The sequence below is a fragment of the Thamnophis elegans genome, chromosome 3 (assembly GCF_009769535.1).
Source record: "Thamnophis elegans isolate rThaEle1 chromosome 3, rThaEle1.pri, whole genome shotgun sequence".
Classification (NCBI taxonomy): Eukaryota; Metazoa; Chordata; class Lepidosauria; order Squamata; family Colubridae; genus Thamnophis; species Thamnophis elegans.
Window position 1 is genome coordinate 132,840,829 of NC_045543.1, and position 27,082 is coordinate 132,867,910.

At 41.5% G+C, this 27,082-nt stretch overlaps 1 protein-coding gene across 3 annotated transcripts in view; it reads right to left on the minus strand.

The window, feature by feature from the left end:
- NEDD4L (NEDD4 like E3 ubiquitin protein ligase) overlaps positions 1–27,082 on the minus strand; it is a 343,050-nt gene that overhangs the window by 190,020 nt on the left and 125,948 nt on the right. The gene's annotated exons all lie outside the window — the stretch shown is intronic.

Below are 27,082 nucleotides of genomic sequence, written 5' to 3' on the forward strand. Positions count from 1 at the left end.
TCTTAAAAACCTCCAGTGATGAAGCACCTATAGCTTCTAGAGGCAAGCTTTTCCACTGGCTAACTGTCCACACTGTTAGGAAGTTTCTCTTTAATCCCAGGTTGCTTCTGTCCTTGACTAGTTTCCATCCATTGTTTCTTGTCCTGTCCTCTGGTGCTTTGGAAAATAAATTGACCACCTCCTCTTTATGGCAGCCCCTGGAATACTGCTATCATGTCACCCCCTAGTCCTTCTTTTCTCTAGATTTAGCCATACCCAATTCCTGCAACCCATCTTCATAAATTTTAGTCTCCAGATCTTTAAGCATCTTAGTTGCTCTTCTCTGCACTTTTTCCAAAGTCACAACATCTTTTTTGCAATGTGGCAACCAAAACTAGTCTGACTTCCCTGATTGTCTTTGTTGTTGGAAGACCTCAGGGAAGGTCATAAATAGTGATCATGTGAATCCAGGATGCTGCAACACTGACAGGCATATGGCTGGGTCCAAATTTTGATCACACGGCCATGGGGATGCATCAATTCCCATAAGTACAAGAACAGATCATAATAAGTCATTTTCTTCAGTTCTAACTTTGAATGGTTGTTTAATGAATGGTCAGAAGTGAAGAGCCACCTGTATAGGAGTGGGTAACCCATTAGGCTTTGGGCTGTTACAGGTGCCAAGTGAGACCTGAAGGGCAACATCTCTTGGTGCAGGTATGACAATGAGCAGCACAGAGAAGCACAGGTACATCCATGCATACCTCCGCACAGTTCTAGACACACAGCATAAATCAGTGGGAGGCAAAAAGCATTTCCTCATTCTGTCCGGGAAAGAGAACAAAATCCAATTCCTTTGAATGGAAGCAATAAATGTGTGGGACAATTTCAGGTTTTCCGAGTTTCACATTCTTCCAAAGTTATCAGTTTGGTTGGGCTGAGTGGTAGCATTTTTTCCCCCTCACAAAGTTCACACGCTCATTTTCATGTCTGCATGCAAATCAGATGCAAATGCTTCCAAATATGGGCACATTGGTTTCCAGTTTTGTCTCAGCATCCACAGCCTTTGCAAACCTATTTTTGCCGGTATCATGCATTTTTATGGTTATTCTCATGAAGCCAAGCATTTTGTTAATTTCTGCCCACCCCACTCCCCTCCGACCCCACCAGCACCTTAGATGATCACTAATCGTTATTACTGAACTGCATTCTGAAAATTCAGAAAACCGTGAATTTCAAAAGGCAAGCAAATTTCAGGCTGTGCACTGATCCAAAAATGCAAAACCGTGAGGAGCAGGGGACAAAATGCATTTCGTTTGCATCTGAATGCAACCCTAATGAAAGAAATAAATTTCATACACACACACCATTCATTCCTAGTGAATGGCTCTGGAAGCATAATAATGTGCAGCCTTTCTGTGGAAAGATGGAGATACAATCTATTGATCGGCTGACAGACAGATTGCCCAAGATATTCACCGTTTGCAAGGGCTTAAATTTTAGAAATCAGATCCTGCTCTAAAGGAATCTACTTGCAGAAGTAGGCCATGATAGAAGAAATGTAAATTGTATAGGAGGAAAGCTATGGCAAATCTACACAGCATACTAAAAAGCAGAGACATTACCCTGCCAACAAAAGTGCCTATAGTCAAGGCTATGATTTTCCCAGTTGCAATGAATGGCTGTCAAAGTTGGACCATAAGGAAGGCTGAGCGCCAAAGAATTGAGGCCTTTGAACTATGGTGCTCAAGGAGACTCCTGAGAGTCCCTTGGATTGCAAGGTGATCAAACCGGTCAGTTCTAGAGGAGATCATCCCTGACTGCTCTTTAGAAAGCCAGATCCTGAAGAAGAAACTCAAACACTTTGGCCACCAAATGGGAAGGAAGGACTCACTGGAGAAGAGCCTAATGCTGGGAAAGATTGAGGGAAAAAGAAGAAAGCGACGAGAGAGAATGAGGTGGCTGGATGGAGTCACCAAAGCAGTAGGCGTGAGCTCAAATGGACTCCAGAAGATGGCAGAGGACAGGAAGGCCTGGAGGAACATTGTCCATGGAGTCGCGATTGGTCGGACACGATTTCCTAACTAACAACAACAAATTGTATGAGATGTAAATATGTACTATTTTCTTTTTTTGCACCCTTTAGTCAGTTTTTGACTCCTAGTAACTGCACAGACTAGTCCCTTAGTAACTTTTATATTTTATTGCTCTCTCCTTCCTATATATCCTACATCCTGTAACCACTGATTTATAACCTTTAGCCTGGCACCTAGGCACTCCAGAATTTTCTCACCTTTTGGGGAATGTAAAGGGAGGGAAGGAAGGCATGTGGGTTAGCCAGCAGAGGATGATCCTGAGAAAGTTCCCTTATCACTTTCTCAGAATGACCGTTACAATAACATCTTCACGCCTGCAGATTGGCTGAATCCACATTGATTGACTGTTGGGATGGGTTTCTAACTCCTCTTATTCTAATTGTATGGCCTGAGGGCCCTCAGAGCTTGCTTTGATTTTGCCCTGCTATCATTTCTATTCAATAAAAGGTTCCTTTTGAAATGCTAAGTTTCAAGAGTCTTTTACTTCCTTGAATAAGGAGGAGAGGCCAGGCCTTACATAGAAATTTAATTACAGTTCTTTGCCAATATGAAACTTTGCCACTTTTCTTTCTAATTCCAGATAACAAGACCAAACTCCACCTTACACTTACTACAGAATGTGAAATCACATTCTGAAAATTTTGATAATTTACAGCCAGTTGGAATGCAGATTTTTAAAACAAAGCATAACAAGGGATGGGCTGACTTGCCATTCGCATTTTGGGTTAAGTGGTTAAACTCATGTGGATTTGTAGGAAAATAGTCCCACTGAGGTAAAGGTTTTTCCCAAAGTTTGTAGTTGCGCTTTGAGGCTAGATAGCTAGGATGCGCATTGGTAGTCATGGTGGTTGAGGGGGGATTGTAATCCAACAGATCCAGGGGTGGGTTCTAGCCAGCATTACTCCCAGTTTGCTCATGGGTGTGCTTTGCGTGTGCGCATGTGCAGTTCAATACAAATTGTTCTGTGCATGCGCAGAACTCAAAAACAAGATGGCAACGACTGCAGCAACCGGGGAACCGGTTTGGAGGTGTGGCCGGCCTGGGTAGCTGCCGGTTCTGTGACTCAGGCTGGCAAGCCACTACTGGCTTGGCCGAACTGGGCCGAACCAGTAGAAACCCACCACTGAACAGAACTTTTAAGATTCTGCTATGCGGGAAGTGTAATGGATAGGTTTACTCTCATGGGCTTTCTGTATAGTATGATGAGGGTTTGCCCAGACAATGAGATGAAGTGTCAAAAGAGACATCATCCCTTCAAGCTGCACGTTATTATTTTCATATTTTCTCACAATAAAAACAACTTTCAGTTAATAGTGCAGATTCACACAAAACCATGCAACAATTTTTAGCGTTTATCAAAAACACTTTTTGTCTCCATTTTTAAAAAAATTTCTAAGACTGATGAATCGGTAAGGCCACACTTAGAATACTGCATCTAGTTTTGGTCGCCACGATGTTAAAAAAAAGCAAGGAGAAAAGTAACTTAACTAAGAAGAAATTTCCTGACAGTTAGAATAATCAACCAGTGGAACAGCTTGCCTCCAGAAGTTGTGAATGCCCCAACACTGGAAGTCTTTAAGAAGAGGTTGGATAGCTATTTGTCTGAATAGCAATAGCAGTTAGACTTATATACCGCTGCTTTCAGCCCTCTCTAAGCGGTTTACAGAGTCAGCATATTGTCCCCAACAACAATCCGGGTCCTCATTTTACCCACCTCGGAAGGATGGAAGGCTGAGTCAACCCTAAGCCAGTGAGATTTGAACAGCCAAACTGCAGAACTGCAGTCAGCTGAAGTAGCCTGCAGTGCAGCATTTAACCACTGCGCCACCTCGGCTCAGTAAGTGGTGTAGGGTTTCCTGCCTAGGCAGGTGGTTGGACTAGAAGACCTTCAAGGTCCCTTCCAACTCTGTAATTCTATTCTATTCTTAGGTATCATAAGGAGAAACACGGGTTTTCTGAAATAAGATGGCAGCCGTCTATATCCATTTTCAGTTTTTAAAACCATGTGGCACAAAGCAATTTGTCAGATAATCCCAGTTTGACTTTCGGTGCCGCTCTTACAACTAGGAATCTAAATGTGTGTCACTGCAAACACTCGCACATATAATTGATTTGAACAAACCAAGCCCCACATGAATTATACTGACTTTAGGCCTATTTAGTCACATTCAAAATCAATTTGAGTGTGCTACAAATAATCCAGCAAGAATTACTCTCACGGACACAATTGATCTACTATCAGATTTTGAAACCAGTCATTTATTAAATGTTTCTATAGATTTTTCAGCCAAGTGGATTAGATATTTCTGTTCTTTTCTTCAGTAACTATTAAAGAAAAGAGTCACACCTGAGTTATAAATTCACCCTCTGCTTTGACAGGTCAAACATCCATATAGATTTACAGAATGTCCAAATGCTACATAGAAAGAGGAAAAGAAATCTCAAAGCAACGTATTTCCTCCAGGGAAAGTATCAATCAAATTGTTGCCTTGGATGGTTTTATGAAAACATACAGGACACTGAGCCATTCAGGCAAAGAAAAGTTGCCCAACAGGCTCCCGGAATGCACCAAAATTGGGAGAATGAAAAAGATTAAATGCTGGAGGCAGCGTGTGCATCTAAAGCACGGGTGTCAAAACTCAATCGCGTCACAGGACGTATTGCATTTTTTTTTGCCTTTGCGGAGCTGGGATGGGCGTGGCCTGCACATGACTTTTCCAGCCTGTGGGACACCAGTTTGACACCTCTGATCTAAAGAAATCATACTACTTTGACATTATAGCTGTGGGGTAAAATAGCCTTCCTCAGGTGGCGCTTCCCTGTCATCGAAATTGCTAGGAATTCTGGGACTGTAAGGAGGGGGGGGGTGTTTCTTCTTAATTTAGCATCATGTCCCAACAAAAAGTTTCCATAACCAATAACCATAGAACAAACCCAATTTCTTTCATAATTCATGATGGTCGCAAAGCGAGTCACGATGTGACCGCACCAAATTTGTCCTGTGATCATTAAGTGAATACAACAGTCATAAAGTAAACAGCAGGATTGGGAAGTGAACCTCTTGTTTGCTATGAGATATTTTTGAAACAAATGAAAGTAAATACCAATTTCAAGCAAAGACATAATAAATCATAGTCAAGTGACTAATGAATTCTGCAAACAAGGCTAGTTGCCAAGCATGTGGCTTTGGGGGTGTTTGTGTATGTGTGTATTTGTGTGTGTATGTGTGTGCGTCTGTGTACGCTGGAACTTCAAATCTGGGTCTTAAATAGCATTTTGGGGTCCATCACAACTTTGTTCACTAAGTGGCCAGTTATAAGTCAAGGATTACCTGTACAGTATTTTTTTTTTTTTTTTTACAAATGTCTGGTTAGGAAGTTTGGAACGCAATGGCAACATAACAGCAGACAAATTGGGTTGTTTCCAAAGCTCTAGACAATTCACACAAGTTTATATTTAGCTACCGGTATTCGATAATTTTACATCACTGAACCTATGCAAATTATATCAATTACATCATACATATAAATATCACAGGCACCCGTTCGCACACAATAGTCTATTTAAAAAGTTTCACTGTAGAGAAGGATGATACAATTAATCAAGAGGTTATTACGGGAAGAAGGCGGGGCTTAGCAGTGAGAAGACGGAGTTTCAGGCCATTCCTGAAATTCCCCTATTCCGGAGGAATTGGACGGGTCGTTTATGATCCTAGCTGTCCTGGAGAGACAGTGAAGGTTTGGGGAGTTCCAGTGACCTCAGAGACGTTCGCAGGTCTCGGGGGGGGGGGGGGGCTTGGAATTCAACCCCTTTTGCCAACCCTTTCTGGATTAGCTGTATGCTAACCGAAACTGCAGGTAGCCCCTAAGAATGGTAGAAGTGATTTCAACTGGTAAGCTGATTTTATTACTCAAAGAGAGATGGTCCGCATTAAAATCTAAGCTAATTGAAACCAAAGAACAGAAGAATCTAGCGGCGAATTGGTTTTTTTTTTAATGGATTTATGGCTGGTGGTTACCCTATTTCTTAAATGTTTTGAATGCTGTTTACGTGGATAAAGGAAAGTTTTCTTTACTTCAACACTCCCTCAGGCTCTCTTTAAGTGGGCTGTAAACCAATTTACTATAATTTGGCTTCTTATAACTTGACACTTTTACTGCTTGGCTGTGTTGGTCTAAGATCAGATAAGATTGCATAGCTCCCAGCGTGTCCTTACTTGCAAATATCTTCTGCGTCACATCATGGCGTCCATACTTGCTTCAAGTGATTCGTTTCAGATGATTTTTTCCGCTTTTCAAAAGTTGTTTGATACATATGAAAAATCTGAAAAAAAACTGGACTATCTGTTGTTTTTAACATTAAAATATGAAGGAAAGAGTGAGAGCGTTGAATGTTTGAGTGCTCCTGAAATTCAAATGAAGAATGTCAGAAAGGAAGTCTCTCAACTTGCTGACACGTCGGGCGTCTAGTCTACGTCGGAGGCAGAAAGAGAAAGAGACGCAACGCTTGAAAGAGGGGCAGCCATACAGAAAATTTATCTCAAAAGACAGATTGCAGGAGGAATGAGAAGCATTACAGAATCTATACTTTATGAAACATTATTTGCAGAATTTTCGATACCACCCTTGAAAATCAAACACAAATTGAGTGGAACAAGCCAAGGACAACGTTATTACACCAGAGGCACCCTAAGCAAAAAGGTGCAAAGATATTTCTGTTTGGACTTGCTTATAAAAACGTTTGGGGAATTTGTTTTAAGAATGGCAATAGGTCTAAGGAAGTTTTGCTATTGGAGAGACATAGGCTGATAGATTGAAGAATACAACTGAAAATTAGCTAAATCTAATTACTCTTATTTGTAATAGATATAGCTGAATAATAATTGATATTGATAGTAATGTATATAATGTGGAGTTGATATGATAAATAATAATTGGATATGAGAAAGGAAGGTTGGAAATATTTTTGGATTATATATAAAAGTTATTAATCACATTAATTATCACTATTAAAAATAAAATAAAATATATACAGTTAAATGTTAATTAATATGGGGAAAATGTTATGATATATGATATAACTACATAAAGAAGGGAGAATGATAATAAACTATACTGCATGGAAGATGGAATTTTTGGTATTAAATATTATGGATGTTCAGCTAAAATAGGATATAAGGATTTGATGTTAATAGAGGATTTTACAAACAAGTAAACAAGCAGGTGTTATGGATTAATTCTTTGGCATAGTTAAGGATGAAGGATGTTTAAATAACTGTAGTCAACTAAAAGTGGAGGTATAATGATGTTAATATGGTAAACATTTGAGTTAAGATATTTGAATTAATATGAATTAATGGAAGAGATGCACCAAAACATGTTGTAACCAGCTGATATACTTTTTTTATATATAATATATACCTGTGTTCTTTTTTTTTCTTTTTTTTCTTTTTCTTTTTGTTTTTTGTCTTGTTTTTTCTTCCCTGACTTGTCCTTTATTCTTTTTTTCTTTCTTTTTTTCTTGATTTTTTCTTTTCCCACTGGTGTGGGCATGTATTGTTTAAGATTATTATTTTTATTAATATTTTTAGATAATAATTACAATCAAATGAAAATGGATATATGATGATGGTGATATGTATGAATATTTGAGTTAAAATGCTCGAGTTAACATGAGTTATATTTGTTGACTGTGGAGGAGATGCACGAAAGTTTATTTGTGACCGACTGACACACTTTCTATAGCATGTAAAGAAAGATGTTGTATTTGTTTTAAATTAAAAATTAAAAAATTTGTTTAATAAAAAAAAAAGAGGTTATTACAACTGATTTACATTTTAATGCAGTCTTCCCAAAGGGAAGTTTTTAACTTGAATCCTGCATTCAGCCTTCTGGCTGAAGAACTCTGGAGGTTGAACTTACATGCACATACAAAGGACTTCCCATTGGAGAAGGTTTTTCCAATAGGCTTAATTAAACTAGGTCTATGGGGGCTGTTGCCTGGAGGAGATTATATTACGCACCATGTCACATCAAATGTCTTCAATGTGACATGGGAACACAGGAAAGAGGTGTGTTAGTGGTAGGAGCAGATATGCCCTTAAGACAATAAACTGTTTGACTTTATGGTTTTGCTTTAAGAGACTGGTTTGGATATTTCCACTGAGCTGGTAAAAATACTACCTAACGTAACTATGTTCCACCCACGCAATATGCCCTGAAGCACCAGCAACCACAGAAGTATACAACATGTTCTGCTTTCATGCCATACAGAGTCAATTAGCGATCTGGCCAATGTTAAAGCAATCTTTTAAAAAGTCAAAAACTAAATCCATGATAAGGAAGAAAGTAACTTTCCGCCTGGGTATCAGAAAAACTAACCAGGGGTGGGCTTCAAAGATTTCAGCAATGGGTTCTCTCCCCGGTTGCTGGTGGGTGTGGCCAGGGTGAGCGTGGCCTAGTCCGCCTCCTGCACCACGAGGGGGGTGTTTTTGCCTTCCCTGGACTACAGAGGTTTTCCTTGAGTATCTGGGAGGGCAAAAACTGCTCCCCCGGATCCAGAGGCCCTACGGAGGCCGGAAACAGGTGGAACTTGCAGGAGGCCTGTTTCCCCCCCCTCCCAGAGCCTCTGCATGAGCATTGCACTTAGCTCACATCCAAAACAGGCCGCACAGAGATTCCTGTGAGGGGTGGGCGTGGCCAGCCAGGGGTGGGATTTGGAGGTTCTCTGAACTGGTCATAACATTAGTTACAGGTTCTCCCAAACTTGGGCGAACCTGTTAGCAGCCCACACCTGAAACTAGTCCCAGATCAGGATGCATAAACAGAGGGGAGACGTGAGAACATGGGTTTGCAATTGGACAAGGTACAAACATCCTCACTATCCAATCAGACAGCTCAGTCCCAAATGAGAAAAAATTATACATCCTGACACACTGTTTGTTAATACATAAAGGATGGCAATCATATTTCCCATAAACTTTCAGATGTTGACATCTGCACTTATAATATCTACTATGGCTGAACCAAGTCCGAAGCAACTCTTCTTCTATCAAATGTGGTCCCCCCCCACACACACTATTTCTGTCTAACTGTACCTATCATTTCAATGGGTTAACAAAATCCTACCGTATGAGCAAAGCACTTTCTTCTTTAAGACAAAGCTAGCATATAAAGTTGCCTTAAATTTCTAAGTATCTTCCCCCACCTTTTTCAACCAAAGAGCCCCTGAGATGAAAGCCTACCCAAGGGCTGTCAAACTCCTGACCCTCACAGGCTGGCCACGCCCGGTTTAGCAAAGGGGAAAAAGTCCTGATATGTCATGTGATGCCACCGTGACAATGTCAGTTTGACACCCCTGGCCTAGGAAAGGAATTTGTACCCAGAAATCCTAAGCTGTTCTATGTAACCAAGGGAGACTATTTCAGAGTCTGAAATGGGGATGTTTTTCATCTATCCAGTGAATCCCACTCAGACCAAGACCATATGACAATGACCATGTGCCAGGGTTCCAAGTAACACCCCCCAACGAAAGAAGACTCCAAGCCTTGAGTTTCCGCAAAGTTCCATTTTATTAGAGATGTCATATTGGTAAATCTGGGAAAACCCGAATCTAAAAGTCTCCAGGTTTTCCTCACCCAAATGAAAGTTCAAATCCCTGCCCAGCACCCACATATCCATCACATGGTCCAATCAGGCACTGTCCCAACTGGAGATGCCTCCCCGTCACACCCTTCCAAGTGCAGGGCAAGATGTCCTTGACTCCCTGAGAAAGGAATGTTATTTTGATTATACCTACCCAACACTATATTAATCCCCCCTCCCAGTTTCCCACAGCAATAAATGTGGCAGGCCTGAAGGCCAGGGGTGGGTTCCTGCCAGTTCTAACCTCTTCTATAGAAGAGGATTCACAAATCTACAGTGCCGTTTAGAACCGGTTCCAGCTCCCTCCCCCTGCCCATCCACACATCATCAAGATGAAGAGCGAGAGGAGGAATTCTGGGAGTTGAAGTCCACAAGTCTTAAAGCTGTCAAGTTTGAACAGCCCTGGGTTTTTTTTTTCTAAAGGGTTAGGGGTGCAAGGGTCTTGTAACTTGACAGCTTTAAGACTTGCACACTTCATTGCCAGAGTTCCTGAGCCAACATGACTGGAGGAAGAATTCTGGTAGTTGAAGTCCACAAGTCTTAAAGCTATCAAGTTTGAACACCCCTGGGTTTTTTTTCTAAAGGGTTAGGGGTGCAAGAGTCTTGTAACTTGACAGCTTTAAGACTTGTGTGCTTCAAATGCCAGAGTTTCTGAGCCAACATTTTGGTTGCTAAGCAAGAGCGTTGTTAAGTGAGTTTCACCACATTTTACAAGTTGGCCACACCCACCCAGTCACATGGCTGGCAAGCCACTCCCACCCAGTCACATGGCCAGCAAGCCACTCCTACCCGGTCACATAGCCAGCAAGCCACTTCCACAAAGTAGGCCACACCTACAGAAGAGGTTCTAAATTTTTTTTGAAACCCACCAATGCAAAAGTTGGCTTCCAGGCCTGACAACTTGGAAATTGATTAACGTTTCCACAATCAAAGAAATCCAACAAATATTTCTGTATTAGATGAAAATATTTACATTGCTCAGGGCTCTAATGAGAGAACTGAAAATCCAACTGGGAAACAGAGGTATAATGTTATACATTAACCAAAGGAGGCAAAATAGTGCATTTCAGTTGATTTGGTTTACAGCTCTCACAGTTCTTTACCTCTGACATGATAGGTCAGATTTAGGCAAGTTCCAGAACATCTGAAATAGTTCAGGTTGCTTACCATTGAATTAAATGATGGGTTTCCGTGTGTCAACCTTACATCAAAGTTGCCATTCAAGCTGGACCCTAAAGTCCATTCACATACTTCAGTCATTGTAGACCAGTGTTTCTCAACCTTGGCAACTTGAAGATGTTCGGACTTCAACTCCCAGAATTCCCCAGCCAGCATTCGCTGGCTGGGGAATTCTGGGAGTTGAAGTCCGAACATCTTCAAGTTGCTAAGATTGAGAAACACTGTTGTAGACTCTCCACATCCTGGTGCAGATACATTCCTCCTTGTTAAAAACAATGCCTCCTGACTCCAATAGTTTTAACAACCCTATAAAACCCAGCAAACAGCCACTTTGCTCTCCCTCTTAATAGCCTTATCCTGCACGCTACCTAAACTGGGCTCATAACATCACTCCCCTGAAGTGACTGTTTATAAAACATAAACTGCACCAAGGACATCATGTGGAGAGCCAGGAAGAAAGAACATGGATTTCCATAATGTTAAAAGGGCTTGCTTAGCTTCCAAAACGGATCCAACAAGAGTATGTTCATTACAATGCCTCTTGTGTACTCCCACCCAAAAACTACTAGGGAAAGTGAGAAGAAGGAAGTAATCAAGGGGATGGAGGTTAAAACATATGAAGAACGGTTGGAAGTATTGGATATGTCTATCTAATGATGTAGGAAGTTAGCACCCACCACTCTCTCCTAGAAGAATGAAATATCCTAGGAAATATCGAAAAGGCAGATTATTATATTTCCCTGGATAAGAAATAGAGAAACATGTTTTAGGCAGGAAACAGACTCACTCTTAATAGCCCCCACCTTTGTCAAAGGACTATTAAAACGCCTGAGCCAGTCTATTCTACATAACAAAGATAGGATTAGCCTGCAACAGAAACTCACCACATGGCATCTGGGAACTCAACCAAGCTTGGGACTCAAAAGACACACATCCTACAAAGGTAGCTAACACCCCCACCCCTGGGAGTCTGACAACCAATCAGAATACATTGCTTACACAGGAACAGGAAATAGAGAGGTGGGGCCGAACATAGAGTATAAAAAACCCAGGAACTGTCAGAAAGGTCGTCTTCTTTTTCTTCTTCACCCAACATCTTGAAGCATGTGATCACCTTTTTCCCCAGGACCTCAAACCATGTGGTCCTGTCCACCATTAAAATCATCTTTCCAAGCAGCCTCCATGTTTCCAGTGTCTTTTCCCCCATTCGGAATTGAACCCAGGAGGATATTTCTTCCAACAATGAAAAGAAGGATTAAGGATGACATGATGGTTCTTATATCTAAAGGGCTGCCAAGAAGAAGGGGTCAACCTATCCCGCACCTGAAGGCAGGACAAGAAGCAATGGATGGAAACTAAGCAAGGAGAGAACCAACCTGGAACTAAGGAGAAATTGTCTGATAGTAAGAACAATTAGTGAAACAACTTTCCCCCAGACATTGGGAGTGCTCCAACACTGGAAGTTTTAAAGAAGAGATTGGACAACCATTTGTCTGAAGTGGTGTAAGGTTTCCTGCCTCACCACAGAGTTGGACCAGAAGACCTTCAAGGTCCCTTTCTAACTCTGTTATTTTATTATCCCCAAATTAGGTTTTTGAATTAGAAGATCTGTCGGTCTTCCCAAGCCTTGGGTGCAAACTCTCAATCCCTCCAACTACTTCCACTAAATTCTTTTCTAGAAAAAAATACAAATCTAACATAAAGTGCTTATACAAGAAGAATTACATCATTAAATATAAATTCAACACTATATCAAGATTATGTATGTTGTGCACAGCCTGCTGCTCTTTTTCTCCAGCATAAAGACAAAGTGAAAATAATTATGGGCTCCTGGTTTACATTGTTGAGTTTTCTGGAGGCAACAACCATTATTCCTTCCAATGTGATCTAGAATAGAAGGGTGACTTAAATTAGCTACTGGATTTTTGCCTAAAATCCAAAATCCTTTATCTCACCACCACTCACTTAGAGACAGTGCTTGATCTTTTTTGATGAGAAATGTCTTGGACTCACATGGGAGTCCCAAAATATTCCAAGGGAATTACTATTAGGTTGCAATTCAGTGTCAGATGGAACTGAAATATGACTTAATTTCTGTTACATGTGCATAGGATCAGGAGGAAGGAAAGCTAAATGCTTTCTGTACTTGCAGAAAAGAGCAAAAAGAATGGTGTTGCTAACTTATTTCTCTTAGCTCCATGACCCAACTCCTAAAGAAAATGAATTCAACACACAAATGGTTGGGTGAGCAAATTGGATAAGGGGAATGCAATGTACTTTAGAGAATGCACAGGGTTCAGAATTTACTGCCACAGTAATTGGCAACAGCTACAGACTTTGCTTGAAAGGGTGTAACACCTATTTTTGAATAAGATTATTGGCTCAATCAGCCCCCTTTTGTTGACATTGGTTAGCAAAGTTAAGACAGTAGTTTCTTGTAGTTATTTAGAAATGAACTGTGACCAAAGCATGTGCTCTGAGCCATACTCTTTATGGAGCTTTCACAATCATAGCAACTATGTCACATTTAACTCTTCTTTCTTTAACGCTTTCTTGATCAGCTGGAAAAGATCAAGAAAGCAAAAACTACCTAGATTTCGAGGAAGCTCTCCTTGATGTTAGTTTTAGGATGGATAGAGCATGTTGGAAATTGCAAGAGGAATTTCTAACCCTCATTTTATAGTGAGTTCATTCAGTTGAATGTGACTTTCAACTGATCTGAAATGATTCTTCCCTGATGTCTCCACACCTGCACTGAGTTATTTATAAGATAAGCAGCAAAGGACTTGGTTCTATCTCTTGTTTGCTTAGACCTACTCTTCTTTTTATGACTTTGCAGTTCTCACATGATTGATAACTGTGTGCAAGAGCAAAAGGAGGACTTAATGCTGTCATAGGAGAAACATGAAGTTGGATTTGATGAGCTTTATCTGCTCCAACATGGCCTCTCTTATGAAAGCACTGGCATTTGCAAGGCAAAAAAGCATGGCTGGAAATATAGTTAAAGTTTCTCCTTGACCACAATAGGGCCAGAGCATTTTTTAAGTGCTGATGATGTTCGTCCATCGTGTTCGGAGAAGACCTTGACATCTAACGGGTTGTGGGCTGTCCACGGTGTGTCCACAGGTGGCTGGTAAGGCCTTTAGGGGCACGAAATATTCTGCCACATGTCAGGCAGACATAGTGGGCACCATTATTGTAGCATTTGCAGTTCTGGCTTTGCAGATGCTCACTTCTCTTGTGCTACGATTGTTCTTCTGTCTTCAAATGTCTGGCTGCCTTGGTGAATCAATGTGCACCATGTCGATCAATCTTATGATACAATACAATAGCAGAGTTGGAAGGGACCTTGGAGGTCTTCTAGTTCAAGCCCCTGCCTAGGCAGGAAAACTTATACCCTTTCAGACAGATGGCTATCCAACATCTTCTTAAAGACTTCCAGTGTTGGGGCATTCACAACTTCTGGAGGCAACTTCTGTTCCACTGATTAATTGTTCTAACTGTCAGGAAATTTCTCCTCAGTTCTAAGTTGCTTCTCTCCTTGATTAGTTTCCACCCATTGCTTCTTGTTCTACCCTCAGGTGCCTTGGAGAATAGTTTGACTCCCTCTTCTTTGTGGCAACTCCTGAGATATCGGAACACTGCTATCATGTCTCCCCTAGTCCTTCTTTCTCCTAAACTAGACATACCCAGTTCCTGCAACCGTTCTTCATATGTCTTAGTCTCCAGTCCCCTAATCTTGTTGTTAAGCAGTATGACAGTTAAGGAAAACATCAGATGACCACAACATTTGACCTTCCCTACTGACTTTGCTTGTCAAAAGCTGGCAGGGAAAGTCACAAATGGCAATTTTGTGACTCCAGAATACTGCAACCATCGTAAATGCACAATGATTGTAAGGTACCCAAATCACAATTATGTAACTGCCATACACCCATTGTGCCTTTAAGATAGTTGCAGTATCCTGGAGTCACAAAATTGCCAATTGTGACTTTCCATAACAGTTGTAAATGCAAGAACTGGTTGTAAGTCACTTTTTTTTTAATTTCAGTGGTGGTGTAACCTTGGGTTACAAACCAAACACTTGTAAGTCAAAGACCACCAATAATTATCTACCATCATAGCCTAGGGCAAAAAACAATAATGGCTATTCATGTACAGATGAGTAAATGCTGTATTTGTTAAACAGGACACTGGTTTGGACTGATATAATTAAAATGATTATCATCTCACATCAACAAGCCTTAAACTGAAATAAATTGGTTTCAAAACATATGCTGTTTGGATATTATAGAATCACCGAGCTGAAAGAGGCAAATTAGTCTACTAATTCCAACTCTCTGCTCAATGCAGGAATTTAAATTAACGTACCCATAACAGATGGTTTCCCAGCCTCTGCTTGAGTACTTCCAGTAAGGAGAAGCTGTATTTTTTTCTTGGTAACTAGTTCTACTGAAGAAGTGTTTACTACGGGGAAGCTTTTTCCCTATTTAGAAATATTTTTCAGAGTATAAAAAGCACCGGACTATAAGATGCACCAAGGCTTTGAAGAGTCAATTTTTTTAAAAAAAGGTTTTGCACTCTGCAAGCCTCCAAAAATGGCCTGTTTTTCACGAAAATTGGCCTGTTGTTTTTTGTCAAAAAAAGGACATGCATAGCCTTTAGGAAGCTTATAGAGTGCCCCTGGGGGCTGGGGAGGCATTTTTTGCTCATTTCTGTTCTCCCCAGCCCTCAGGAGCACTCTGAAAGCCTCCTAAAAGCTATGCATGGCCATTTTGGTGAAGGGGGGGGGGTTGGGAGACAGAAAATGCTGTATTCAGTGTATAAGATGCACCCAGATTTTCAGCTTCTCTTTTGGGGGAAAAAGATGCATCTTATACTCCAAAAATACAGTAACCAGAATCTGTTGTCTTGTAACTTAAAACCATTGGTCCATTTTCAATAAAATTAGTGTTGAAAGTATGGGCCCAATGGTTCTTTTTTTTTCAACCCAAACAACAGTCTTTCCTTGAATTAATCTACTGGGAGATTGTTATTTTTTACAGGTGTCACTATCCGGGAGGAAACATGATTGGAGCACCCTAATCTAAAAGTCTTTGCTGCTCAAAACAAGTATAAATGACAAATGGTCAAATCTACTAAAAAAATCACTGATTTCCTTTACAGTCAAAGATGTTGAATGTCAAATGTTTTAGATACTTAAAAATGTTCAGCCTAATACGGCCTTTATTGTGTACTAGCTGATAACCTGGCATTGCCTGGGTATTTATTTATAGGGGGGAAATGTCCAGACCGAACGTAATTTCTAATGTTGGATTTTCCCCCTTACCAGAGGGAGCCCCCTTGTGAAGTACTGTGAAGCCGTTACCATGGCAACTCCACTGTGCTGTACGGTAGAAGCCATTTATGGCATCACAGTAGAAGCCATTTGAAGGCACAACAAGCTATATTGTAACAGAACGCACACTGAGGGTGTTAGGGGTGTCTTACCCCCCACCCCCAGTATTTGTTCCCAGAGAGTAAATCATCTACGTACCAAATTATTACTCTGTCCATTATGTAATAGCGTAAGTGATATAATCTATAAAAGAAGGTTATATCAGTTATATGATACAGTCAATTAAAGGATTAAAACACCACGCATTTGTACACACAGTTGATACAATAGTTTCAATACCAAAAGCACGCTCATTTATTTTTAAATGCTCGTTCTCCTTCATTCAATTTTTGTATGGTAAAGAAGATTCCTGAATGCATTCAGATGCTATGGTGAAGCTAGAATTTGCTTTCTATATATAGCCTTATTTAAAACAATGTTTTTAATTTTATAAAATTGTTCTGTTGCATTATAAAATTAAATTTATTTTATTTTCTTATTTTAAAGACACCTCCATAACTGTTTGGTCTGGCTCTGCAACCAAACAAGACAAACATAGACTTCAACGGATAATTAGAGCAGCAGAAAATACAATTGCTACCAATGTGCCTTCCATTGAGGATCTGTATACTGTACGAGTCAAAAAAGGACTGTGAAAATAACTACAGACCTCCTCACATCCAGGACATAAATTGTTTCAACTTCTACCGACACTATAGGGCACTGCAGAACCAGAACAACTAGACACAAGAATAGTTTTTTTCCAAATGCCATAATTCTGCTAAAGAACTAATTCCCACAACACTGTCAATAATTTACCAAGAATGTATTACTATTATTCTTCTCTTCCTTCCTAGTGTCTATCTCTTCCCACTTACGACTATAACCATGTTTCTTGTATCTCTCAATTTATATTGTTTTTATTGTTTCATAGTACGATTTGATAGCTTATTAGTTACCTTGACTATCACTAAGTGTTGTATCTTTTTATTCTTGATGAATGTATTTTTATTCTCCTTATGTACACTGAGAGCATATGCACAAAAGACAAATTCCTTGTGTGTCCAATCCCACTTGGCCAATAAAGAATTCTATTCTAAAGACTAATTTATTTGAACCAGCTGATTAAGCAGAACAAGCCTAGATTTCCACTCTTGCAACCAATGGGATCACAAAATAACCAAGTCAGATTTTTCCTACCAGCAGCAACTCAAAGGAAGACTTGGTTCATGACATAATTCCTGTCTTGGTAGAACATCCCAAACCAATGCATGGTTAGAATCCGAATTCTAACTTAATGGGCCAGGAAGTAATAGTTTTTGTAACTCTGGCTCCATTTTCTATCCAAGATGCCTCCAAGCCACTCATTAATCCTTTCAAAAGTTAAAAGAAGTTATAAAACAAAAGAATGCCGTTTTGAGAAAATGAATGTACACTCTTGAAACCAAGAAGACAATTACATTCTGCCAGCCACATCTGAAGTGGTGGATTTCTTCACTGTTTTTCAACAGGCGTAATATTTCACCAAAAGAGTTTTGCAGGTTCCTTCTAAAATGTTATACCTTTTATGTGGAAACCGTAAAAACTAACGACAGACTGTTATATTGCAATCTTGCCGTAATGAGTTCTGGAGAACACTAAAAGCCACAGCAAGAAAGCAAAAGCTAGACCCACCACAAAAATGCTCCCAGAAAGGCATTTATTGTGTAATTGTTCTGCCTCAAAGCATGGACTCTCACAAGGGTTACTGATGACACACACTGTCCTACTTTTATGTCTCTATAACTTCCTGTCTTAATCTATAGCTTCTTCCATCTGTCTATCTTACCACAGAAAAATCCATTCAGAAGGAAAAATAGAAGTTGCTACAAGATGCCTTCTGACAGAGAGTAGTAAGAATTGGCAAGTAAAAAAATGATATAACTGAAAAATAATCAATCTCTCGTCTTTGAGACTGGAATTAATCTGGTGCGAATCAAATGAATGCCTTTATTATGACATACTGTAAATGTTTCCTTATAATATGGTGAGGACACATTCTCCTGTTTTTTTTATACAGGTAATTCTTGGCTTGCAATTACAATTGAGCTCATAAACTCAGTTGTTTCCAATGAACTGTTGTAAAGTGAGGACTACCCATAGAGCACATCCTGGCCCAGGAAAGTGTTGTGGCCCGCCAGTGGCCAGAGGAGCTGACAGCAGATTCAGACAGTGAGGAGGTTGGAGAGGAACATGGGCCAGTCCTGGAGTCTGGAGAAGGCTCTGATAAGGGCTCTGTGTTGGAGGCGGAGAGGGGGCCAGAGCCCTATGCCAGTTATCAGCTGCCTTCAGAGTCAGACATCAGTGAGGCAGACAAACAGCTGGAGCCTGTTCTGAGTGTTCACATGTGCAGAGCTGCCAGATGAAAGGAACAGCTAAGAAACAAGGGTCAACTTGGGAGTAAGGCCACAGATGGATGATGAATGGCCCCTCCCAGAGGAAATAAAAGAGGAGCGAATGTTCGATTAATTGGTTCATGACTCTCCGAAACTCCTTGCCAGGTTTTGCAGTTATCGGCCTGGCAGCTCTCCAAGCCAGGTAAGGACTATGACTGTTAATCCTCCCTTGAAAGACTTTGCTGGAAATGAATGAGCAGAATTTGCTGTGAATTAATAAAAGGGGTTTTTTGTCGGGACAAAAGGAGTTTGCTTCATGCTCTTGGGAAGCCTAGGCCAGAACAGAAAGAAAGCAACTGGCACACCAGAGGCATTTGGTTTTCATCAGATATGCAAAGAGTCACTGGGCTGAGATGGGCGGCTACAGAAATGGAATAAAACAAACAAACAAACAAATCCGTTCACAGCTTATTCTTGTAAGATTACGCACACTGAAAACCAGTTTTGACAGAAGAGCCCAAGCGGAACTAAAGATGCATCATTCAGCCTCTGAATTCAGGAAGCTTTGTGCAGAACTACTAATGCTTTCGTTGCCACATCGTTCAATTATTACCTCAAACTTGTCGATACTGGAGGTGGGTGAATGTTTTTGTTTGGTTTTGTTTTCTAACGGGGGTAGCAAGCGGAATAAATCTAGCCAGCCTGATTAATTTGGTGCTGAGCAAACCAAGTGAATTCTGAACATTGCCAGACTCTTAACACCACTTTTTTTTTTTTGGAGTAGTACCATAAAACTATATATCAATGGAAAGATAATTCAATCAAGAATGTAACGTAACAAAGCGTGTTCCATTATCTGTATTCTATGAAATGTTATAGCCAAATGTAGCCAACAATAAAACCCAGTTAATAGAAGCAATCATTCAATCTTGGTTTCACATTATAACAGCTGTAGAACTAAAAGACTTGGTTCACTCCATGGGAAGATGTGGTAAGGCTGTAATTCATGCTAAAGGTTACCCAACTAAGCATTAACTGACATGGTGATAATTTTTGTATATCTCATTTTTTCTACGTGTTTCACTTTTCCTCTTTATAACTGCTATTCTAATAGCAAATCCTTCATAAAAATTATTGCTTTACATTCTTGATTAAATTATCTTTCCATTGATATATAACTTCATGGTACTACTCCAAACAAAAGTGGTATTATTAGCCCTCAAACCTCAAAAATATTACATACTTTTTCCAAACAGTTTCCACAATTTTGGCCACTACTGTAGATAAGGGGTACCAACCTTGGCAAGTTTAAGACCTATGGACTTCAACTCCCAGAATCCTCCAGTCAGGAATTCTGGGAGTTGAAGTCCACAAGTATTAAAGTTTCCAAGGTAACCCGTCATAGATTATTAGAATGGACACAATACATATCTTTTGTATATATATATATTTTATTATGTTTTCATTCTATACAATCACATATTTACTGTGCTTGATCAGGGCATATAACATTGAGTAATAAACACGGCCTTCACTTATATAGAAAATGCCCTCTACAATACAAACCCAATATACCACCTTGGCCCACCATACACCCTCTTTTCAACCCCCTCCAACTTTCATTCTTCCTTCTCACACACCCCTCTACGCCTACTTCCCCTCCCCTTCTTTCTAACCCTAACCCTGTCACTCCCTCTAATCCATTCCCTCCCTCCCTTCTCCTCCTCCTCTCTCTCACCCTCTCCACCCTCCTTCTTCTTTCACACGACTCTTTCCTTCGGTATATTTCTATTATCTTCCAGTATATTCGGTTTGTTCTATTTTCGCACTAACATTGAAAAGCCACAGTATACAAATGCAATCATGGAATTTAACACATATTGTATTTCCCCCCTCCCCCCTCCCCCTAAATCCCCACCTCCCTTCCCTCCCCCCCGACTTCCCAAAGACCATACGTGGTATAACTTTTGGACAATCACAGTCTAAAATATCTCTACATTGAACTCAGCTCCTTACTGTTACCCAAATTTTAAACAATTTAAATTGTTACTGATACTAAGCATAAGCTATCTGGAGTTTCTTAGTCCCATATTTACTTTTTATGTAATCAGTCCATTTTTTCCAGTCTCGTTTATATCTCTCGTTTGAATGTTCTTTGAGATATGCTGAAATTTTGGCCATTTCGGCTAAGTTCATAACTTTCAAAGTCCATTCTTGAATTGTAGGTAAATCTTTCTTCTTCCAATACTGCGCCACCAAGAGTCGACATAATACATATCTGTGATGGCTTGGTTTGACATTTATTTCCCACTTTAACCAAGTGCTTTACTTATTAATTTGATTTGTAACCTGCCTTGTTTTCTAAGGTAAAGGTAAAGGTTCCCTTGCACATATGTGCTAATCGTTCTCGACTCTAGGGGGCGGTGCTCATCTCCGTTTCAAAGCCGAAGAGCCAGCGCTGTCCGAAGAGGTTCTCCATGGCATAACTAAATGCCGAAGGTGCATGGAACGCTGTTACCTTCCCTCCAAAGGTGTTTCCTGTTTTTCTACTTGCAGTTTTTGCATGCTTTTGAGCTGCTAGGTTGGCAGAAGCTGGGATAAGTAATGGGAGCTCACTCTGTTATGCGGCACTAAGGATTTGAACTGCCAACCTTTCTGATCGACAAGCTCAGCGTCTTAGCCACCATGTCCCTTGTTTTCTAGGCAGCACATAAAACACGTTGTCCTCCAGTCACACAGAACATGACCCTCAAAGATGGCTGAGGTAATCTCTCAAAGCATCAAATCAGATTAAGGTTAAGAACAGGGTTAGGCCCCAAGTGGGTCCCCCACTAACTCAGGATTCTATTTTAGATTCAACTGTACACAAATAGCAGCAACACTGAGACAGATTATCAAAAGATTAAAAGGGGGGGGGGGTGTCAAAGGGAACACTTACAGCATGAAACTCTCATTAAAGAGTAGCCCAGCATATCTGAATGACCTTGTGTCTAGATATGGCTTAACAAGCAACAGCTCAATTAAGCTTGTTTGCCTGATATGGCTGGATTTACCTTGCAACCAGATTAGGCTCAATGGGTACCAGGCAAGGTAGCTGGATTTTCCAATGTAAAGTCTGCGAGCTCATCACTGAAAGAAACATTTACCCCTTGTGCAATAATTGGCATTTGAATCCTCCAAGCTCTGTTTTTCAAGCTTTGGGAGGTATGGGCTTCAATTCCCAGAATCCCACAGCCAGCATTTTAGCTGGGGAATTCTGAGGGTTGACGTCCACACCCTCTTGTAGCTGTGGATGTAGTGAAATACTCCTCCAGGGCACAAGGATTAATCCCTGCCAGGTTTCTGACCTCCCCCGTCTTGTTTTACTCTGCCACTAGATTGGCTCAGTTGACAAAAGTCAAACCAATTTACTGACTTCTCTTCGACGATGCCCTGTTTCGCCCAGTTGAAAGTTACAGACATGAGAGTTTTAGTAGAAATACCTCTTATTTCCTTTAGGCTGGTGGAAATTCCCTGGTCATATCTAGAGATCTCTTGGAATCAGATAACATGCCAGACATTCTTCAACAGTAATACTTACAGAATATTATTTTTTCAAAGTTCAAACTGCTTTACATACAAAGTACCCTAATAAACTCTCAAAGTTTGTTCACTACTATTACCCCATAATAAACATGAGGAAGAATTGCTTAAGGTGGGTTACGTAAGGCTATTTGTCAACTACATTTTCAAACTGCAATATATATATATATGTGTGTGTGTGTGTGTGTGTGTGTGTTTATTTGTGCTGATAAATAAATAAATAAATAAATAAATAAATAAATAAATAAATAAATAAATAAATAAATAAATAAATAAAACACAAATATAACAAAGGCAACAGTAAAAATATTGGGTTTCTGTCGTGATTTCGGACGGACTTGGACTCCACATCTGCAGTTCCAGCCGAGACTCAGGGGGACCAAGTACAACAGCTCTGGGTTGAGTTTCAGGAGGTTACCCCCGGGGATGTGGACAAGGCCATGAGAGCTGTGAGTTCCTCCACCTGTGCTTTGGATCCGTGTCCCTCATGGCTGGTTTCTAACTGTAGTGAGGTGACACGAGGCTGGATCCAGGCGGTTGTAACCGCCTCCCTTCGGGAGGGGAACTTCCCCGCCGCACTGAAGGCGGCGGTGGTGAGACCCCTCCTGAAGAAGCCATCCCTTGATCCAGCTGTCCTTAATAACTACCGCCCGGTCTCCAACCTCCCCTTCCTGGGGAAGGTTGTTGAGAAGGTGGTGGCCTTCCAGCTCCAACGGTCCTTGGAGGAAGCAGACTACCTAGACCCCTTCCAGTCAGGCTTCAGACCCGGTTACAGCACTGAAACCGCCTTGGTCGCATTGATGGATGATCTCTGGAGAGCCAGAGATGAAGGACATCCCTCCATCCTGGTCCTCCTTGACCTCTCAGCGGCTTTCGATACCATCGACCATGGTATCCTTCTGCGAAGACTGCGGGAGGTGGGAGTGGGAGGCACCGTGTTACGGTGGTTCTCCTCCTACCTCTCGGACAGGTCGCAGTCGGTGTTAGTGGGAGGGCAGAGATCGTCCCCAAGGCCCCTGAAATATGGGGTGCCGCAGGGTTCGGTCTTATCCCCCCTACTATTTAACATTTACATGAAACCGCTGGGAGAGATCATCCGTAGGCACGGGATTAGATACCATCAATATGCGGACGATACTCAATTGTATCTGTCCGCCCCGTGCCAAATCAATGAAGCGGTTGACGTAATGGACCGGGGGCTCGAAGCCGTCATGGACTGGATGAGGATTAACAAGCTTGTGCTCAACCCAGAAAAGACCGAGTGGCTGTTGTGTTTTCCTCCCAAAAATTCGGCCACTAATCCAACACTCAGGCTGGGGGGTCAAATTCTACACCCCTCAGAGAGGGTTCGCAACTTGGGAGTCCTCCTGGATTCACAGCTGTCATTCGACCATCATATAGCGGCTGTGACCAGGAGGGCATTCGCCCAGGTACGCCTGGTGCGCCAGTTGCGACCCTACCTGAACCGGGAGGCCCTCACAACAGTCACTCGGGCCCTCGTGATTTCTAGGCTGGAATACTGCAATGTGCTCTACATGGGGCTGCCCTTGAAGAGCATCCGGCGACTTCAGCTAGTGCAGAACGCAGCCGCGCGAGTGATTGCGGGTGCACCCCGATTCACCCGCATTACACCTATCCTCCGTGAGCTGCGCTGGCTACCTGTCGATCTCCGGATGCGCTTCAAGGTGCTATTGACCACCCATAAAGCCCTACATGGCAGTGGATCTGGATACTTGAGAGACCGCCTTCTGCCAATTACCTCCCTACGGCCTATAAGATCTCATAGGTTAGGCCTCCTCCGCATTCCATCGGCCAGCCAATGTCGGCTGGCAACCACAAGGAGGAGGGCCTTCTCAGTAGCGGCCCCGACCCTTTGGAACGAGCTCCCCGTAGAGATTCGTACCCTCTCCACCGTCCAGGCCTTCCGCACAGCCTTGAAGAACTGGCTCGCCCGTCAGGCCTGGGGATAAGGACCATTACCCCGCCCGAATGTTGTATGCATGTTGCGTATTATTTTTATTATGTGTTGTTGTCTTAGTATTGTATTGTATTGTATTCCCCTCTCCCTGGTTTCTGTGAGCCGCCCTGAGTCCCCTCAGGGAAAAGGGCGGCCTACAAATAAAATCAATTCCAATTCCAATTCCAATTCCAGTGATGGACTCTTGTGACGAGCCGATAGACAGATGATGGAAGCAGTTAGCTTCCTCCCATAATTGGGGCTTACCAGGGGTTATATATGTGTGTGTGTGTGTGTGTGTGTGTGTGTCTGTGTCTGTGTGTCTGTGTACATGTACGTATATATGTGTGTGTATGTGTATGTATATCTATTTGTACAGGTGAAACTCAAAAAATTAGAATATTGTGCAAAAGTTCATTTATTTTAGTAATGCAACTTAAAAGGTGAAACTAATATATGAGATAGACTCATTACATGCAAAGCAAGATAGTTCAAGCCATGATTTGTCATAATTGTGATGATTATGGCTTACAGCTCATGAAAACCCCAAATCCACAATCGCAGAAAATTAGAATATTGTGAAAAGGTGCAATATTCTAGGCTCAAAGTATCCCACTCTAATCAGCTAATTAAGCCATAACACCGGCAAAGGGTTCCTGAGCCTTTAAATGGTCTCTCAGTCTGGTTCAGTAGGAATCACAATCATGGGAAAGACTGCTGACCTGACAGTTGTGCAGAAAACCATCATTGACACCCTCCATAAGGCGCGAAAGCCTCAAAAGGTAATTGAAAAAGAAGTTGGATGTTCCCAAAGTGCTGTATCAAAGCACATTAATAGAAAGTTATATGGAAGGGGAAAATGTGGAAGAAAAAGGTGCACAAGGAGCAGGGATGACCGCAGCCTGGAGAGGATTGTCAGAAAAAGGCCATTCAAAAGTGTTGGGGACTTTCACAAGGAGTGGACTGAGGCTGGAGTCAGTGCATCAACAGGTACCACACACAGACAAATCCTGGACATGGACTTCAAATTCCTCTTGTCAAGCCGCTCCTGAACAACAAACAACGTCAGAAGCGTCTTACCTGGGCTAAAGAAAAACAGACCTGGTCTGTTACTCAATGGTCCAAAGTCCTCTTTTCTGATGAGAGCAACTTTTGCATCTCATTTGGAAATCAAGGACCCAGAGTATAGAAGAAGAATGGAGAGACACACACTGCAAGATGCTTTAAGTCCAGAGTGAGGTTTCCACAGTCTGTGTTGATTTGGGGAGCCTTGTCATCTGCTGGTGTTGGTCCACTGTGCTTCATTAAGTCCAGGGTCAATGCAGCCATCTATCAGGAGATTTTGGAGTACTTCATGCTTCCTTCCACAGACGAGCTTTATGGGGATGCTGACTTCATTTTCCAGCAGGACTTGGCACCTGCCCACACTGCCAAAAGCACCAAAACCTGGTTCAATGACCATGGGATTACTGTGCTTGATTGACCAGCAAACTCGCCTGACCTGAACCCCGTAGAGAATCTATGGGGCGTTGCCAAGAGAAAGATGAGAGACATGAGACCGAACAATGCAGAAGAGCTGAAGGCTGCTATTGAAGCATCCTGGTCTTCCATAACACCTCAGCAGTGCCACAGGCTGATAGCTTCCATGCCACGCCGCAGTGAGGCAGTAATTGCTGCAAAAGGAGCCCAAACCAAGTACTGAGTACATATGCATGCTTATACTTTTCAGAGGTCCGATATTGTTCTATGTACAATCCTAGTTTTCTTGATTGCATGTAATATTCTAATTTTCTGAGATGGTAGATTTGGGGTTTTCATGAGCTGTATGCCAGAATCATCACAATTATGACAAATCACGGCTTGAACTATCTTGCTTTGCATGTAATAAATCCTATCTCATATATTAGTTTCACCTTTCACGATATTCTAATTTTTTGAGTTTCACCTGTATATACACACACAAACAGCTCCCTATGTATGTATGTATGTATGTATGTATGTATGTATGTGTGTGTGTATATATATATATATATATATATATATATATATATATATATATATATATATATATATATAGAGAGAGAGAGAGAGAGAGAGAGAGAGAGATAAATAGATATAGATATAGATATAGATATAGATAGATAGATCTACACACACACACACACACACACACACACACACACTCTTGCATATTATCTCAACAATAACAAAAGTGCTTCAGGGGGCTTCAGTCTCAAAAGGGTGTAAATGGGATAGCTAAGAGCATCAGTAACAAAATCCAATACAGGCAGGGCTCAAGGTTATGACAGCTTGTTCAGCGATCATCTGAAATTATGACAGTGCTGAATAAGGGCACTTATAACCCTCAACCCTGAAGTTATGGTCATTGTGGTTCCCCTGCAGTCACATGACCACGATCTGGGCAGCTGGCAAGCCACCTGCATTTATGATTGGTTGCCAAACACCCCGTGATCATGGGATGGCCATTTGCAACATTCCCTGACAGCTTCCCCAGAAAGTCAATGTGGATGTTGTGGCCCGCCAGCGGCCAGTAGAACAGGCAGCAGATTCGGATAGTGAGGAGGTTGGAGAGGAACATAGGCCAGTCCTGGAGTCTGGGGAAGGCTCTGATGAGGACTCCATGTCGGAAGCAAAGTTGGGGCCAGAGCAGTATACCAGATATCAGCTGCCTTCAGAGTCAGACATCAGTGGGGCAGACAAACAGCTGGAGCCTGTTCCCAGCGTGTGCATGCGCAGAGTTGCCAGATGATGAAGAGAACAGCTAAAGAACAGGGGTTGATTTGGGAGTAAGGCCACAGGTGGACAATGAATGGCCACTCCCAGAGGGAATAAAAGAGAAGTGAAAGGGGAGTGGAGTTTGCAGGAGGCAATTA